The sequence below is a fragment of the Gallus gallus genome, chromosome 5, assembly GCF_016699485.2.
Source record: "Gallus gallus isolate bGalGal1 chromosome 5, bGalGal1.mat.broiler.GRCg7b, whole genome shotgun sequence".
Classification (NCBI taxonomy): domain Eukaryota; kingdom Metazoa; phylum Chordata; class Aves; order Galliformes; family Phasianidae; genus Gallus; species Gallus gallus.
In genome coordinates this window covers 50,693,561-50,712,197 of record NC_052536.1, presented here as the reverse complement: position 1 = coordinate 50,712,197, position 18,637 = coordinate 50,693,561, and the positions used below count along the sequence as shown (strand labels likewise).

Sequence of the window (18,637 nt, the reverse complement as noted above, 5' to 3'; positions counted from 1 at the left end):
ACAGTCATTAATGTCCGATTACCGTCCTGCTACAACCTAAAGGTTTCTTTCAGTCAACACTCTACATCAACTTGTCTCCTCCACAGCAGTCCCCACCATTCCCCTTTCTGGCAAAAAACCCACAAAAGGGGCAGGTTACTCACAGCATGTCTTTACCTATCTCTTCATGCAGTTATCTCTTCCCAAACTACACTGTGCATTATGAAATACTTCCTTCTGTGAGCTCAAAGTAACTTCAAGTGCAGGATTGCTGCTGGTTCCTCTTGCATCTATTCCTGGTTATTTCTGGACTCTATCAGTCTCGGGATGTTTTATTTTCATGTGCACCCAAGACCTACTAGGAGGTGTATTAACTGTGCTGAGCACCATGCTCACACTTCACTTTCTCAAGCCTTGCTTGATAATTGCTTGCTTGATAACTTGCTTAATAAAAACTTGGTATTCTGTGCACACATACTTAGTGAAAATATGGAGTAATTCAGCAATGTCAGAGCTGATTCTTCATCTCAGCTATGTACAAAATAAAAATTCCACTTATTCTATCTAACATGTTTTTCTTGCATCGATCTTTTGATATTTTCCCGAGCAACCAGTAGGAGAGTTCAGACCACAAAGGATGTGCATGTATCCACAACCTCCTGGAGCCAAGAGAGGATCAATCCAAGGCTATAATCTACTATAATCATGTCATTTTAAGATGTGTCATGGTGTCTGAGAAACCCTTAAAGATTGGCAGGTCCAGTATGCGGGTTATCCATGTCCACATTGGAACAGGGTGCAGGCCTAGGGTGGCACTAAGTGCCTGCATCGATCATCTTGAACCATCTTTCCAGTGGCCTCAAGGGAGCTGAGAACAAGCCCCAAATCTCTGAAGAGGTACAGCAACATCTCACAAATTACTGAATGAAATTAAGTGACAGTGGTGGCACTAAACTGAAGCTGGTTTTGGCTTACAATGACCTAAATCACAATGGACTTTCTGTGTGTCCAGGAGATTTCTGGCGGTAAGTAATAAATGGTAAATTATTATAAATGGTGATTTACCACCAAATGGTAAATAACTCAGGGGCATGACCAGCTTAATGCTGAGAGCAGTGTAGCTGAGTTTACTCAGCTATAGTAACTAGTTGGTGCAGTTTCACCATTTCCAGACCTGAGCCACCTTTGCATGACTTTCCTCAGCTCTTCCACTCCCCAGGTCAGCTTTTTCCAAGCCATCACCCTGACCTGCACTGCACTTAGGCCTACAGGTTATCTGGAAGGCTTCCTCTTCTGTGATCCCCATCCCTTAGGCATAAATCCATGATCAGACCTGTAGTTCAGATAACTTGCTGCAAAGTGCCTGTAAAGGGAGGAATTCTTCTTGCAGAAGAGCTAACTTTTATTTGTCAATACACTTGTTCTTCCCAAATAAAGGCATTTTATATACCATGAGATGGTTTGTTCCCCCCTCCTTCTCTTTTCATTTAAGGGCTAATTCATACGCAAGCTAATTTGTTCTGGCTATTATCACAATTTATTTCCATTGCTACAGGGCAGCCAATAACTTTAATAAAGGAGGTTCCAGTTACCCAATCTTCCCAGTTAATAAACTGCATTGAAAGACCCAGAATGAATTGGCTCCCACATGCTACAAATACAGAAAATTACCAAGCTGTAGTGTTATCACTACCACACAGGTACAATTAAATGTGTGTTATGCATGGAGCTGCACAGAACATTACCAGTAATGTCAAATGCAATTAAAAAGGAACTATTGTGTGATTTCATCTGAAAAATCAGCCTTTTCTATGTACTTTACAGGATTAGTCACTGGATAGTGCAATATCGAACTGTTTGGTGCTTGGGATTCAAAGGAGAGCACTATGTAAACAAAGAAGCATAGCCTTCTAGAGACATGGTTAATCGTGAGGAGATGAGGTCTTCCTCCTTGGGTGAAAGCATGAGATATTTATTTCTTGCATCACTGGAACACTGTTGGATCATTAATGCTGACCTTACTGGATATAGGCCCTGTTCAGAGAGTGGCAGGTTTTGTTTAGCCATGTGCATGATCCTTTTCCAGAAGTGACAGTTTTATACAAGTCCACTGCTCTATTTAATAGATCATCTTTCCATCACGTTATGCTCTAGTTCTTCACCCTTTATCTTTGAATCTTTAAGTCTCAACCTTCTTTTTACATCCCTGTCAGCCCAAAGACAAACCCTATCCATGCTATTGCTACATTAAAATTGTTAGTATCTTCCTAGAACTCAGCTGTTTGAAATAAAATCATCTCTTGAGACCCATCCCTGTATTAAGTAAATAGGAGTTCTGTATTTTGATTACTTTTATTTGGTGATTTCTTTTGCTTACAATGCAAAATTGCAGTATGTTTGGACCAAATTCAGTGACTGAAAGCTGTAACTCTCTGCAAGCTGCTCTAATCATCCTTATTCCAGTATGTAGAGAATTATCAAATCAGGACAGAGTTAGGGAGGGAAACTCTGAATCACAAATGTCTTAGAAGACAGCAGAAAATGAAATACACTTTTCGTTAGACTGTTATGCATAAAATTCACTATCTACCTGGTATTAGAGGAAGATTAGCTTTGAAGTTAAGAGGATAAGCTCAGGAACACGAGTTGGGAGGAGACCTTGTGGGTCTCTGAGGGCTGCTCACATGACTGTGGGTTATCGCACCTCAGCATGATACTGCCCATTGACTTAATTGCAGCAGCTTGTGTGAGCGCTTCTCCTTGCAAAGCAAAATGAGCCCTGGCCCAAATGTGCATGTTTGCCTTGAACTGTGAGAGTGAATCAGATAACCTTTCAACTGACAAGCAGTAATTGCGTATGTCCAAGCAACTCCATGTCCTGCAGATCTTGTGACTGGCTGCCTGCAATCTCACACGTCAAACAATACCCTGGATTACACTGTCAGAGTTAGGTTTTAGAACAAAGCAGGAACTCCATACTCTGCTATGGTTTTCACTATGCTATTTGAAATATCTCTAAATAAACATGATGCTTCCTAAAAGGAAGGATGAATTAAAAGCTAAGTATGGATCCGCTACTGCCTTAGAATGCTATGTTGCATGTTGGTCACAGTGTCAGGCTTTGCAAGAGAAAAGCATAAAATAAAACATTTCTAAGACCATATTCTTAGACAGAATAAATGTGCCAAGCTCTGTGGAGACCACTGGAGCTACAATGATTTACTCCTGCCTGTATCCAAGCCCGTATTTTCATTCTTTCCTTGCAAAGTTCAGAATAATTGGAAATTTGGCCTAAATGTCAAGTCAACAATAGTTCCGTGAAATTATTAAAAAATCACTCCTTTACAAAGGGTGTGTTCAGATGGTTTTTCCCTTAGCACTGTTGAGGAGTGCAGCTCTCACAGATGTGGGCTTCCTGGAGTCAGTGCAGCTCTTGCTGGATGTGAGTTTGGCAGTTAATTGTAAATCATCTTCTCATGCTGGAGATGTTGAGTGAAATTTAGACTGAGAGTTCACAGAATCATGGAATCATTAGGGCTGGAAAAGATCTCTAAGATCATCCAGTCCAATCACAGCCCACCCCCACTATGCCCACTGACCATGTCCCTCAGTGCCACATCTCCGTGGTTCTTCAACACCTCCAGGGCAGCCTGTGCCAATGCACTACCACTCTGTTGGAGAAGTTTTTCCTAATATCCAACCTGAAACTCCCCTGGCACAACTTAAAGCCATCACCTTTTGCCCTATCACTGTAATATGGGAGAAGAGGCTGACCCCACATCACTATTACCCTTCAGGTAGCTGTAGAGAGTGATAAGATCTCCCCTGAGCCTCCTCTGCTCCAGACTGAACAATCCCAGCTCCCTCAGCTGCTCCTCATAACATCATCATCCCATCCGAGTGGGGTTTCATTCCTTTGTGGTTGTTGCAGTAAGCAATGGCATCTGGAATATGGATGTGCTCTGTGCAGGCAAGAGCAGAATGCAGAGGGATGTGGGGGCTGCCAGTCGCAAAGCACATGCTGACGTTGCTTAAACTGTCATGCTACTGTGGTGTTACAGTCGTATCGAATGCACTGCATGCCATAATATTGGGTGGGAGCAATTACATTGTGCATAATCACTGCCTTCCTCTCCCCATCTCCTTTCTCCTCAGCCCAAGCTCCATGTGCATGTTATCCTGTGGGTGAAAGCTTATGTAATATGAATTAAAGAAAATTGCACAATTCCCTAAAGTCTGCATCATGCAGATTGATTTGCGTTTACTTGTAAATGAAAACACATGGCTATTCACAGCATAAGAGAAATAAAAAGGATTACAGCAACCTGAGACCATGACTAAAAGGAGTTATTCAGCCCCTGCATTGTATCATTCAGCTTCACAGTGGAACAGATACCTAATCTAACATACAACGGGCCATCGATAATCAGAGTTTGTTACTCCCCAGCCGTCCTGGAACAATCACTTAAGCATTTGGCATGACAGATATCCAAGGCTCGTTTTGAAAGGGGAAAGTAGCACCAAAGGGAAAACCTAGGTAGGAAAACCTTTAGGAAGCTGATTGAAATTGCAGGTGACAAGGGGATTGATGGCAGTGGCAATTAGGCAGCCTCCAGGAAGTAAATAACTGTTGCAGATACAAAGACGTGGTTCTGTGCGGGACATCATGGCCATGCCCTGGTTAGGCAGCAACCCACTCCCTTCTCCGAGGCAGCAGAGTGATTTCCAGCAGGGCTCCTTCTCTGCACCTCATTGTCATTCAGAGGAGCCCAGCGCTGAATATTTTCACTGTGCTCATACCCCGATGAGATTTTTCTGCCACGCCGCAGTCAGTACAGTGCCTGAGAAAATTACTTTGAGAGATGCTGGGCTTCAAACCATTGCCTTAAGTAGACTCCTTTGGCTGAATTTAAAGCATGATGTGATTGTGGGTGTTTGTGTCCTTCGCTTTCCTTTTTTTACCCACTTGCTTTCTTTTTATTTTCTCTTTATCTTATATTACCTTACAGATTAATTCAGACTCTGGATTGTTTGTTTTTTCATAGTTCTGGGCTCATCAAATTGATGGATAACTCTAATGAATCCCATGACTGCGCTACTGAAATTATCTCAACCACCAAAATGTCTGTTTAATCTACATCAGAGTAGCTGCGCTTCTTTTGTGCCTGGATAAATCACGTAAGCATAACAAAGTACCTTGAACGCTCATTTTCAAAGATCTGAAAAGAAGTTGTCTTGTCTCAGTGCTGTTCTGTGGCTGACAACTGTCTGGCAGTGTTTCTGACAAAAAAAAAAAAAAAGGTGGGGGTGGGGAGGAATTATGGGGAAAGACGAACCTTCTCCCTCTAAAATAATTTTTGTATTACAGTCTGAATGGTGGACATTTTGTTTTGCTTTAATTTCTATTGCCAGTCAATCAATATTCTGACTGAATGTTTTTTTACACTCTTGTTTTCTTCTTTGATTATCCTTTCTTTTTAAGTGGACAGTTATCTATCTGAGGCAGCAAAAACCCCACAGATGTGGGCAAACTTCCAGTCTTACTGAAGTGAGACCAGAACATAAAAGACTGAAGAAACACCATGAAGGCAACAACAGTCCCAGCAGTCCATGCCTGCCTCCATACTTGCACAAGGTCATGGTCCATCCAGGAGCAGCCAGCTGCTGGAGTCATATTTGAAGCTGTGGCTGCCAGAAGAGGACAGCTGAGCCTCCTAGGACATATGCCCTCTGTGTCACTGGGCCAGAATGTGGGGATCTTCTTCATCCACTGTCATAGTGGAGCTTGGGGTTCAGGATCACTCAAAACCATGCCACTACCCCACAGCTGACCTCCTGGCTCCAAAAGAGGGAAGAGGTGGGAACAAGCACTGGCTGAGCAGGGGCTCTTCTATCTCTGCTGATGCAGTTGAACCATCCCAGCTGACATACCCTTCACCCTTACTGCTTCCCTGCAAGTTGGCCAAGGTGTCAGATATACATCAATTGGGGAAAGGTTTTGTAACTTAAAACAAGTGACCTTTTAATCCTTCCAGGGTAATGAATGGAAATAATAACAATGTTAAACAATTTCTACCTGAGTAAAGTTGTCAGGATCTGTGTTTCTGTGTTCTATTACTAATCTGAAAGAGAAAAAAAAAATCCAAACAATGTTTCTCTGCCTTTCATTCCTTAAGACAATGGAATAATGTGTATTTGTCATTCATTAAACAAATATCTCTGTGCAGGATATAAAAGAACCACAAAAACTGACACATGAAGAGATTCATTAATCACAAACACAATGAATATTAGTTTTTAAAAGAGGAAGCACAAAAGACCTCAGAACATGGGGTGTACATGGCGGGATGTCGCAGCTGGGAGCATTGCAGCCTTGACTATGATGCCTGCCCCATTCAGAGTAACCTTTCCTGGAATATGTCCTGTTGAGTTTTCTGTTTATTTCAATATCCTGCTAGTTTGTTTGCCATTTAGAGCAGTCCAACTGGCTGTATTACCTGATGGGATGCAAATAAAATAGCAAACTTAAAAAAAAAAAAAAAAAAGTTTATTTAATTGTACTGTAGAAATGTTTGGTTAAAGAAAAATATTCCCCCCCACAGCTGTATGGTTTCTGTTTGAAGTGCTTTTGGATTGAACTCAAGGCATTTGGGTGTTTGCCAGGAAGGGGTGTAAACAAGGGAGGCGTGGAGCTTTTATTCTTGGAGAATATATGGCTGATCCAGGGTTCAGCAGAGCCAGGGCATTTGTGTTTCAAATTCAAATAAGACACATACAAAAAAGAATTACTTTTAATTGGAGGAAAAAAAAATAATGCTGGGATCATCTTGTTGTACAAGTTACATAAGAAAGGAGTTATTAATTGGTGTGGATTAGCTGCTTGCAAGAATACAGTTGATCCTTGTACACCTTCAGTATTGTACTCTCTGGTCTAACCCAAGTGAGTATCTGATGATCAGTAGTATTTGATGAGAGCAAAAATAATCCCAATTTCATGCTACTCTGTTAAGTGATAGTTGTAATTCAAACAAATCTTTGCAGAATTCCTTTTTCTTTTACAAGAAGATATGTCACACTGTAAAAAGTAGGGCTGGAAGATCCTAGGTGAGATTCTCTAGCTTGTTCACCTAACCCCAAAGCAGGATCAATACACTTCTCTTTTTAACTTGTTCTTAAAAATCGCAAATGGTGGAAATGTCGCAATATTTTGGGAAAATTTCTTCTGCTACCCTGCTATTTATCATCTAATGTTCACACTACAGCTCCTCTCCTGCAAGTTAGGCAATAACTCATTACTCTTTGTTCAAGAACAATTCACATTCATGGTATTTTATCATCTCCTTCTAATTGAAGCCATGCAGTTCTTCCTAAAAGGGACCCATTTTCTGGACTGTTGATCATTTTTGTTGCTCTCCATTTGATACCCTTTCATTGTCTCAACTCTTTCCTAAAATACAGTGCCAACAATAGCAGAAGAGAAGCACTGCCTTTGCAGGGCTGCATGGAAGGATTCCCTCATGTGACTTTTATGCACAACTCTCCTGTTTATACAGTACACTATAATGTTTATTTTTTGCAGTCGTGTGACAGTGTTGACTCAAGTTCTGTCTGTGAACCTTGGTAACCTGCAGATCCTGTTTCATAGAGCTGATGCCCAGCAGACATTTTGCATCTGGTGTTTGTACAGTTCATTATCTACACTTAGAAGCATTCGCTTTTCTCTGTTTTCATTGAATTATATCCAGATTTTCTCAGCTCATTTCACCCATTTGTCAAACAGGTTTAAAATTCTAATCCTGCCCCTGAAAATGATGGCAGTTCCTCTTTGCTAGTTATTTGTCCACTGAAGATTCCACCACACCTTAAATTGGGGTTAATCCTTGTAAAACAAAAGCCATTTAATGAAGTATCTGCCCATGAACTGGAAGACACCTGTCACATGTCCTGGAAAGCTTAGATAGGTCAGTTTCAGAAATGGCTCTTGAGAACACGGGCTCTTAAGAGGCACAGTCAGAAGGCTTTGGACATAGAGAGAAATGACAGTATGGCCCAAGCTCATGGCTGTCAGCTTTTCATCAGGAGTTCAGGAATAGGTCTACCCAGGAGTTACCATATAAGCACAGCCCTGCTGCTGGCCGTCCTGTGAAAACTCAAATTGGGAGCTATGAGCTGGGTTCATGATCCACCTGTAGCACAACAAGCATACAGCAACTGCCAGGCATGTATGCAAATATATTCTGGTACATCATCCTTAAGAATGTGGACTGTAACACATTGTTAAAGTCAATTATATCCTTATATGTTACATGTTACTTATTTCTATTTGATATACGTATATGTATGTATGTATTTTTGCCTGTTAGAAAACAGAAGTAAAAGCCCTACCCATTTCACTTAGAGACAATAATCTATAACTGCTCTAAAGGAATTCATAGTACAAAGCACTCTCTTCTATCTCCAGCCAAATGCATATTGCATCTCCCTCTAGTGGCTTAATCTACAAGTCCATTCTTCAGCAATAAGTATATTTTGGTACTAACTCTACTTTCTTGTCAGAAACTGGAACAGAGCTCACCCATGTGGGAGATCGCTCATTTCTGAGTATTTCTTTTGAGTTGTCTTCTAGTTCTTAAGCTCCTGACAATGTTTAAAGTGTGTCGGAATTCTCTACTGTAACACAATGAAACTCTGGCTTTCGTAGAAGTAAAACATGATATACATAAAGAGGAAATTTTGGATTTTCCATCTAAAATTAGCTTTGTATTGAACTAACAGAAACAACGAGACCAAAGCCAAGTTTCATGTATGTCAGGCAGTTTTTTATGGTATATTTGTATTTTTACTTAAAAGACTGGAGGCAGCTTAGATAACAAAATGATTTCTTGGGTTTTGGGGTACAAGGCACATGGTGGAAAGCTTCACAGATCTACAGCCAAAAGAGCTTCTATGGTGCATGCACCACATATGTAGCTGCCATATTTTTGAGTTGTGACTTCTGTTCCTATGTCAGACTCTTGTCTGCATCACTCATGCTACTTGTTGTCAGACTTGCAGGTAAGTCATTATCTAACTATCAGCTATAAAACAAAGCATTCATGATTCTGAGTAATTTCTCCTTTCTGTTCCCCTCACTGAAATGTTCCATATGCTGCTGAGCACAACATGACCAGACCAGCCGAAAGCCAACAACTTAACTACCCTCTGTGTTCATTAGACATTCAGTGCCTCTCTCCAGCCCTGTGTCCTTCCTCCAGAAAACACATAAAACCAAGGTCTTGGGCACTTGTGTTAATTAACATTCCCACAGACCATTTTTGCAAAAGTAGAGATAATAGTTCTGGTGTGTTGGCCAACTTCCAGTGTGCAAATTACTTTCAGCTTACCTCACATTCCCCTGGCAGCTGGAGGTGGCTGAAGTATTCAGATACTCCAGATGTTTAATATATTTATTAATGATCTGGATGAGGGGGATTGAGAGGACCCTCAGTAAGTTTGCAGATGACACCAAGTTTGGAGGAAGTGTCAATCTGCCTGGAAGTAGGAAGGCCCTTCAGGGGGATCTGGACAGGCTGGATTGCTGGGCTGAAGCCAGTGGGGATGAAGTTCAACAAGAACAAGTTCCGGGTCCTGCACTTTGGCCACAACAACCCCAGACAATGCTACAGGCTTGGGGCAGAGTGGCTGGAAGACTGTATGGAAGAAGTGGACTTGGGGGTACTAGTGGACGCTTGGCTAAATACGAGTCAGTAGTGTGCCCAGGTAGCCAAGAAGGCTAATGGCATCCTGGCTTGTATCAGAAATAGTGTTGCCAGCAGGAGCAGAGAGTTGATCATCCCCCTCTTCTCAGCACTGGTGAGACCAAGTAATTGCTTCATTGGCGTTTCTCCCAGTGTATTTCTACTTAATCATAAATCCATATTTCTACTGGGGCTAAAGGGAGGACTAGAAGACTCTCAGTGGATTCTCCGGGGTCCTTTTGGACGCTAACACGCCATCTTCATGATGGAGTTACTCCTTGTCTGGGGGCTGTCTGGGATATGTGTAGAAGATTCCCTAAGGACCCAGTATCAAAATCCAGCAAATTGCAGCAAAACTTTGTCTCCCATAACCCACTTGATCTAGAGAAGTCAATGTGATTACTAAATTGCAGCAGAGAGGTTTCTTTGATGATGGAGGTTTATAAACCTCCTGGGCCCTATGTCTACTGCAGAAATTCCTTAATTTTCACCTTATTCCACACTGTTGAGGTTTAGGATTCAGTTGCAAGCTCACCATGTAGCTCGGGGGAAGAGCTGCTGGGAATCAACCTGCATATTCACTGTCAGCATGCTGACTTTTCTAAGTGCAAAAGAACAACCTGAATGGAGGCCAGCATCTCAAAAAGAACATTGCTGGGTCATGAAAATGCCCATTCACTTGTCTCTGCTGGTGGCAATACCAACGCTTTTGGAAGAGATAGTAAGAACTAACTGAGCATAGGACAGCGTTTTTTTTTTTTTTTTTTACAGTGCAGCACAGGGACCAAGCATGCATGCAAAAGCAGCATGCAATTCTCATGCTTCCAAGAAGTCTAACACAAAATTATTCGCAGGAAAACAAATCGGCTATTACAGATTTTAATCCCAAACTATTCTGAGGCCTGAATCTCAGCTAAAATCATGCAGTCCTTTTGTTTCAAGACAACAGACTGACACGGATATAAACTGTTCCCATAGACAAGTCTTAAGATTAAGAAGTGGAATTAAAGGATTCTAGATGACAGAAAAGCTATTTCCTGCTCAAATCCCCAAGACTTCCTCGCTTGCTGGTTAATTCTTTCACTGCAGAGTTATCTTACATCTGTCTCAAAAGCTGGCAGGACAGGAAGCCTGCTAACTTTTTGTTAGTTTGTTCATTATGCCATCGACAAAGATTACCATTGCTGTACTTGAAGGTTTAGATCACCACTTTCTTCACTAACATGGAATAATTCCCATTATTAACATTTCAAACAAATTAAGTGATATTTATGATGCTCTACTGTATTTATCTGCAAGATGAATTTATTTGTCCTTGGCTGTGGATCCCTGTTTGATCTTAGATTATTATGATTTGTTTGTTTTACCTGTAACTGAGAGATTTATATTCTGAATCTCTTCCAGTGGCACTTACAAAGATTTGATTACCCAGGTAATAAACCTGTTCTGCTTGTAAGTTTCTTATAAAACTTCATTACAAGTGAAATTAATCATTGTAGATTTTAATGAGAAGAGAAACAGAGGCACCTATTTGATGGACTGTGTTCAAAAAGCTGGGTAAGCTTTATATCACTCTATATGATAATAAAAATTACTGTGTAAGACCAAGGTCATATCATAACACATGAGCAATAGCACTGTGTGCTCATGGTACATTGACAAAGGATGCTTGTTCAGCTTTATAACTCATGCTGTAACCTTTCTCTGCTTCTTATGCTCTCCTAACACATTTGCAGTTCAGCTATATAGCTGAAAATAGAAAATATGTTAGGAATAGATGGTTACATTTAGTTCCAGTTAACTCAAGAAAAGCCTGTCACACATGCCTACATGAATTTGGGATTTTCAGAAGTAGAGGCCTGTTCATGATCTATGTTCAACTAAAGGGATGATATGGTAACTTGTATATATTATCATTTATATTTTTATTTATCTCTTGCACAGTCCTTTGAAATCCCTTGAAATCTCCAGAAATAAAGTAGATTCTGCAGGAAAGAAAAAGGGAATAACACGGTTTGTTATGTTCAGAAATCCTCTGTCAATGGGGAAAGAGTAATCACATTGAAAAGCTGTTCTGTTCAGTACTGGAAAGGGATATATCACTCATCGTTTTGTTCAGAGCAGGAAATAAAAGTGTTAAATAAAATATTTTTAGCTAGTACCTATTGGCGCATGAAAGGCAGTAATACAGACTTGTCTGGAATGAGCTGAAGGAGGAGTGTGTCCTATGATGTCTCTGAGGCAGCAAAAGAGAAATGTTTAACAATGCTCTATCCCTGCTTGCCCATGGAGCACTCAAGCAAAGAGTCACTTAACACTTTCACATTGTCCCCCTCTCCTTAATTCTACCCTGCAATCTTGGCAAATGAATATTATACAGCTGAGACCTGCACAGAGGTTTCCTGGCCCAGTAAGTAGAAGCCATTGGACCATGAACATAAACAGATGTTTGCACATGTGTGATTCACTCAAAGTAGCTAGCTGGGTTTAGAGATGTTGCTTATAAATGCATAAAGGATGAAACGATGAAACGACAGTAGAAAACTAATTATCTCCAATTCCACCAACAGGCATCCTGTTCTTTATAATGTTTAAGGTCTTGAGTCATCTCAATTTGGTAAAGCTAAAATGAGACTACACTAAATAGAACAAGTATTTCACTCACAGAACAACCATATTATCAAGTACAAGATACAGAATCATACACAGAGGCAACAAGAATTTCATTGTCTCTTTCATCATTGCCACTAGGACCAGATTCTGAGCATTTGGAAATTGTGAAGCTTTATAACTACATTATTTTACAACAGCAAAGTTTGACCACTTGATGCTGTGGAAGCACAGTAGAAGCACACTTTTGCATCGAAAGACAAAGTTTTGTTCAGTTAGTTAGATGCAAGACATACACTATACTTTGTCTCTTTCAGGAAGACAAGAACAGATTTGAATGTCTTAAGTCCTAGAACAGGAATCTGTCATAAAATTATTCAAATGTGCGCAGCACCAAAGCAAGTCCATACAGCTGCTTTGCAGAGTAATTTCATGCAGTCATGGGTGAATGTGATTTTTTTCCCTGAACATGCAAGATGAGATGACATATTTAAGTGCTTTATGTGATAAAGTAGACAAGGTGGCCATTTTTCTGCATTTATGCAGAAGCAATAAAAAACGCATGGTCACACATCACATCATAGGGTCAAAAATGCAGTTACTGCTCAGGCAAAACTCCCGTTGATGTCTGTAGTTTTTACTGAACTTGGGCAGCAAGCCTTCTTTCATGCACTTTGTTCTTAAATAGCACCATCAGGTTGCCAAGCGAAGGAGAAAAAAGGCAATCATTTGAATCTCCCAAAACTTCTGCTTTTGCAGACCCCAAAATCATGAGGATTCAGCCTGTTTTTTATCTTTCTGACACCTGAGCTGGTGCCTTGTAACAGGATCCCTGTCAAGACAAACAACACCGCTCTGGTTGAAGGCATTCGAGAAAATTTTGGGCCTGTTTACCTTTCTGGCCCATTTCTGGCTTAAAACAGCAAACAGCTGACCAGAGTAGCTGCACAGTAAATAAGTTAAAGGGCTAAAGTTTGAACCCTTTGAAGACCGTGTCAAAAAGCAAGGCCTTCTATTCTGTCATTTCTTTTGTTTGACTGCTTATTTTGCTACATACTGTGCATGAGCAAGGCTTCAGTCCATTATATTCTGTATCAAGCTGAACTTCATAGAATTGTAGAATTGTCTGAGTAGGAAGGGTAGGGAATTGTAGAATTGCCTGAGTAGGACCCTTAAAGGCCTACTCAGTTCAACTCCTCTGCAATTAGCAGGGATACCTACAGCTCAGTCAGGTGCCCAGAGCCCCATCCAGCCAGACTTTGGGTGTCTCCAGGAATGGGGCATCCACCATCTCTCTGGGCAACCTGTGCCAGTGCCTCATCACTCTTAGTGTAAAAAACTTCTTCCTTATATCCAGTCTAATTTTCCCCTCCTTTAGTTTGAAACCATTTCCTTTTTTCTATCACAACAGACCCTGCTAAAGAGTCTGTACCCTTCTACCTTACAGACCCCCTTTAGATACTGTTAGCCTCCTTTTACATATATTCAACTTAAGGCTGAATGAGCTCTATCTACTAATATCAGAAACAGGAAATGATGATGATGATTTTTCACATTACATCCTTCTCAGTTCCCACAGCAGGGAGAGCAGAGAAGGGGATGTGCTCTCAACCAAACATGCTCTCCCCTTTGCAGAGCCCCTCAGTTTTAACCAACTCCAGCAAGTCGCACACCAACGTACTGCACAGCACTCTGAGCCTGCTGATGCTTGCACTGGCTAATTTCAGACTTGGATAATAACAATGAAACATGATGGAGCTGCTTGACATTTACAAAAAGGTGCTTGTTAAAAACAGTTCCTCCCAACTTAATTAACACTAAAACCCTTTAGGTGTTCCACCAAGTACATATTAAAACAGCTGTCCTTTTCTCTGAAATGGAAGTAAACTAGAAGTGAGCTTCAATAAAACCAATGGACTATGACTTCTTCCAAGCACAACTATAATGAAATGTTACTGCTGTAATATCCAGCTAAATAAAGACTGGTGAGCTGGCTGGGCCAGCTGCAGTGGCAGATGCAGGCGGGATCATAGGCTTTAAACAATGCTACCACTGAATAAACACAGGCAAGGGGATAACATTTCTACACCTCCCCAGTTTCTGTAAAATTAGTTTTTGTTATTCTAAATCCAAAAGTTGATAATCTTCTCAGTATAAAACGAATGGCTGTAACTGTTTCATAAATGGTATCATAAACTACCAATGGTCATTAGTCAGGGACATTTAGAATTATGGAGCACCCAGCACTGGAAATTGCTTTACATACTGGAGGAGCCTTGGTGCTTTGGTTCTTGAGAAAAATCACCTGTTGCTTTCACAAGTTATTGGTTTCTTTTCTTGTATTCCACGCTTTTCTTCTTAGGACAGTTAATGCATGACCTAATCACCATATCCAAACTGGAGTCCTTTCTTATGGAAACACCCCAGTAAATAATAAGTTAAGAAATTTCTGAAGATAGTAAGTTTGATACAAATATATGTTTCCTGGGTTATATGTGGTCAAAAATATTATGTATGTCCTATAGGATATACTGAGGTTTTAAAATTAAATGCTATCTCAAACTGAAGTCAAAGTTTTTAAATCTCACCTTTTTCTTTTCTTTTCTTTTCTTTTTAAAAAGGAAGTCCTTGATGTTTTGTCTATTGCATATGATATCATCTAACAGCATGTACATGAAAAAAAGAAACAGAATGAAAAATATTTGGCAATAATATTTATGGAGACTTGTGAGAAATTGCTGTGTTCTTGTGAAATGATTGAATCTTATCAGTATGTTCCAAAGAAAAAACATTTAATGCTGTCAATCTCATGACAAAACAGACCCAATAGAACATAAAAGAAAAATAAGTACCAACATTTACTTTATATCCTAATCTAAATGTCAAAACATATAACTGTCCAAGCTCAGAAACTTCCAGTTTCCTGTAATCACATGGTGTTCAAAGACTAGGTTCAGATATCTATCTCATCATTATCTATCAGATATCTATCTCTCATCATTCAGCATTGGTTGCATTTTATCTTCCTTAAAACTGAACCTTTTGCCCAATTAAAATCACTACAGAAAGTTCAAAATCTATCTGGCTATAGGATATAACAGTGTGTTTAATAATGATGGAGCAGATTTGGTTAACCTTGCTCATATTATGTAACAACACTTTACCCTAAAATGTATGCCACTGAAGTCAACAGACAACTTGGGTAACAAAGTGGCCCCTGCCACAATGAAGATGGTTTAGTCCTATCCCTATGCATTTTATTGGATAGTATTTGGCCAGCATCTGAACAGATGAAGTACTACTATTGTGGAAGATAAATCGTCACAAATTCACCCTGTCATCTAAGCTCATTTTTAGAATATTTGCAGAGAAGGAGCTTTAAACTCAGATAAATATTGAAGATGACACTGAAAATAACCAGTCATTGGGAAATAAATGAAATGTGCATAGATATTGCTTTTAAAGATAAACTTGCTTGCCAGGATTTGAGGGTGCACTTAAAATAAGCCATCAAAATGAAACTCAGTTTATTGTACAGGGATTCACATGGAGCCTACTGAAGAGCATTGCAATGATTTGTGGGTCTCCCTGGGGCCTGCAGGCCTCTCCAGAATGCAATGGCCAATCTCCTCAGGCACAAGCAAGAGCAGAATGAGGCCACAGTCCTGGGGAAGAAGGTCTTACTGTCACTGTAACATCCCCATTTTCTAGGAGGGGAAAGACAAAACTCCTTGGAAGTATTAAGATCTTTGAATTTTAACAAACAGGAGGAAGCAAGGGAGAAGCAGGAGAGATCCCATCGTAAACATAACTACCCTATAGCAATCAATTTGGGACAGACAACAGGCACAGATACTTGAAGAGTAACTAGATTTTGTTATTCTTTGGACCAGACACAACAGTTTATCTTTTAAGAACAAACACAAGGGAACACTTCCTTGCCTCCCTAGCATTCTATTACTGTATTATAAGATAGGAGTGCTTGTTTACCTTTACTTATAACATATCATCAAACAATTAAGCCTCCTTCAACTAACATGATGGATTTGTAATGAATTTGCTTAGCAAAGTAATTCATGCATAGATCCTTCCTAGATATCAGTTACCTGTTTCACAAGTTCCAGGGCATCCATCAAACAAAAGTGCCCAGATCTTTGTTAATTTAGAGGCAATTTTTTTCTACTTTTTAGTAAAAGATTTTGCAGACAGTAAAACAAAGCACATAACCCCAGACTTTTCCTACATTCCTGCTTTAGTACCCTACTCAGTTACTTGATTGTATAATAAAACTAGAATTCTCAAATAGCAACATCAGTTTGTCACCATGGAAATGAATATATGGCCTCACAAATTCTTCATTGCAGTCTGAAGAGCTACTGACATTTCCTTAACCTCTACTTTCTTAAAGAAATATCAGTTGTGTCAAGAACAGTGATTAAGAACCACATGAATGTAAGAAGCAGTTATTTCATTTTCATACACTATAATTTCTTAATCCACTACTTTCTGGGAAAGATGAACTGCTATTGAGGAGGCAGGCTTAAATCTCAAGAGAGACCAATTGAGTTTGTGGTTCTTTCTCCCCAATTCCAACTATGTAGCTTATCTGCAGACCTTTTGTATTTTTTAATAAGCAACTGAAATGGTCAAAAATAAATTAAATTGCTCTCAACACTACCAGTATTGCAGCATTCAGCATTCATCACTAGGAATGTTGCTTTCTCTCTGTATCACTAATTAATATTGCTGTTTCAAGAAGTACTGATAAACAGAATAATCATTTCTTTCCATCACTATAAGCTAAGTTTGGACAGTTTGGGGCTGGCTTCATTTGTGCACTACCTGACAGGCCAGAGATCAATTTACACCCACAGCTGTGCAGGTGCATATCCTCACAGCTCAGAGTGAAAGGATAATCTGCAGCCAACACACATGGGTATGACCATGTTGATATGCTGGGGAACCCTGAACCCTGAACAGATTTGCTAACTGGAGAGAGTTTAGTAAATCACAGGTTATCCAGCTTCATCCAAATTACATCAAGGAATCATGCAGAGTTGTCAGTTTAAGAGCTGACTGCATACTGCTATTCTCTCCCTCTGATGATGTTAAAACCTGAAAACATTCACTTTCTGGCTGGACTACTACAATGTTTTTTTCTCATTTTTCAATTTTCATAATTATTGTCAGCAATGTATCAGGGTTGCAATTTTTTTCTATTTTATCTTTGCACACAGATTGACTGTTTGTTCCTTCCAAGGACATTTTCCTTGCTGTCAGACAATAACACGATCAAATAAGGGGGGTTTAAATTCTTTTATTTCTTTGCAATTAGCAAACAGACTGAAAATGGAAACAAAGCATCTTATTTATGCCTTTCTTCCTCCCATTACAGCAGCCTTCAGACAAGCCAAACAAAGCATTTTTTAGCGCTTCACATCATTATCATTGTGCTTAATGAAATTACAGAAATTTGTTAAAGGGCTGCCAGTCTCAGTCTACTGCAGCTTATACTGCAGCTGGTTAGTAGCCACAGACAATGGATGCCCATGCAAAGCTGCAGTTTTATGTTAAACACTGGGACAACATGTCCAGAAAAGCTATTTTGTGTGAGAACTCATTCGTATATGGGGTGAAAATATGGAAGGCCACAGAGCAGCTAAGGGTACAGCTCTCAAAAATATGGGATGGATACCATATATTCCTGTCAAGCCAAAGCCAAAGCCAAAGCATGGCTGGAAAGCTTCAGCCGAGTGTGCCTGAGCTTGTCCTTTCCCTTACAGGTTGGGTAGACCCAGAAAAATTCCTGTTACAAAAATAAGAGCTGCCAAAACATCCTTTTAAACTCTAGTTTCTTCAGCTCATGGCCTCTCAGGTGTGCTGCTTCAGCATATGTGGATTGCACATCAGAATACAAAAGAAAGTGAATTTATTTCTGTATGATGCTCCTGAGACAATATCAGTAATCCTTCTCTTTCTTATTTACTGTACTGCTGTTCTACTTCTTTATGTTGAACTTAACCGTTGTCTGTTCAGAGAAGTATGGAAGAACTCATCTCTCGTAAAATAAGTAAAATTATGGCTATGTTTTCCTTCTGCTGTCCCTCCCTAATGGGACTGTTGCCATTTTGAATAATGAATCCCTACTTTAATTCGTCCTTCTATTCTGCAAAAACAAAAGAACGGCACTATAAATCATTCAGAAAAATAAATAACTTTTTGTCTGTTGTGCCTGATTAAGTGTTCTTTATGCTTATGCCCTTCTCAGGAAAAATAAAATAAAACTTGGATTAGCACTTGAAATGAGTTCA

General features: G+C 39.9%; 1 long non-coding RNA gene across 1 annotated transcript in view; it reads left to right on the top strand.

Annotated features, from left to right (window-relative positions):
• LOC124417982 overlaps window positions 1-6,772 on the top strand; it is a 44,970-nt gene extending 38,198 nt beyond the window's left edge. The window contains exons 2-3 of the long non-coding RNA XR_006939403.1: window positions 5,025-5,157; window positions 5,462-6,772. This is a non-coding gene — a long non-coding RNA (uncharacterized LOC124417982). The remainder of the gene's footprint in view (window positions 1-5,024; window positions 5,158-5,461) is intronic.
• Window positions 6,773-18,637: the final 11,865 nt, after the last annotated feature.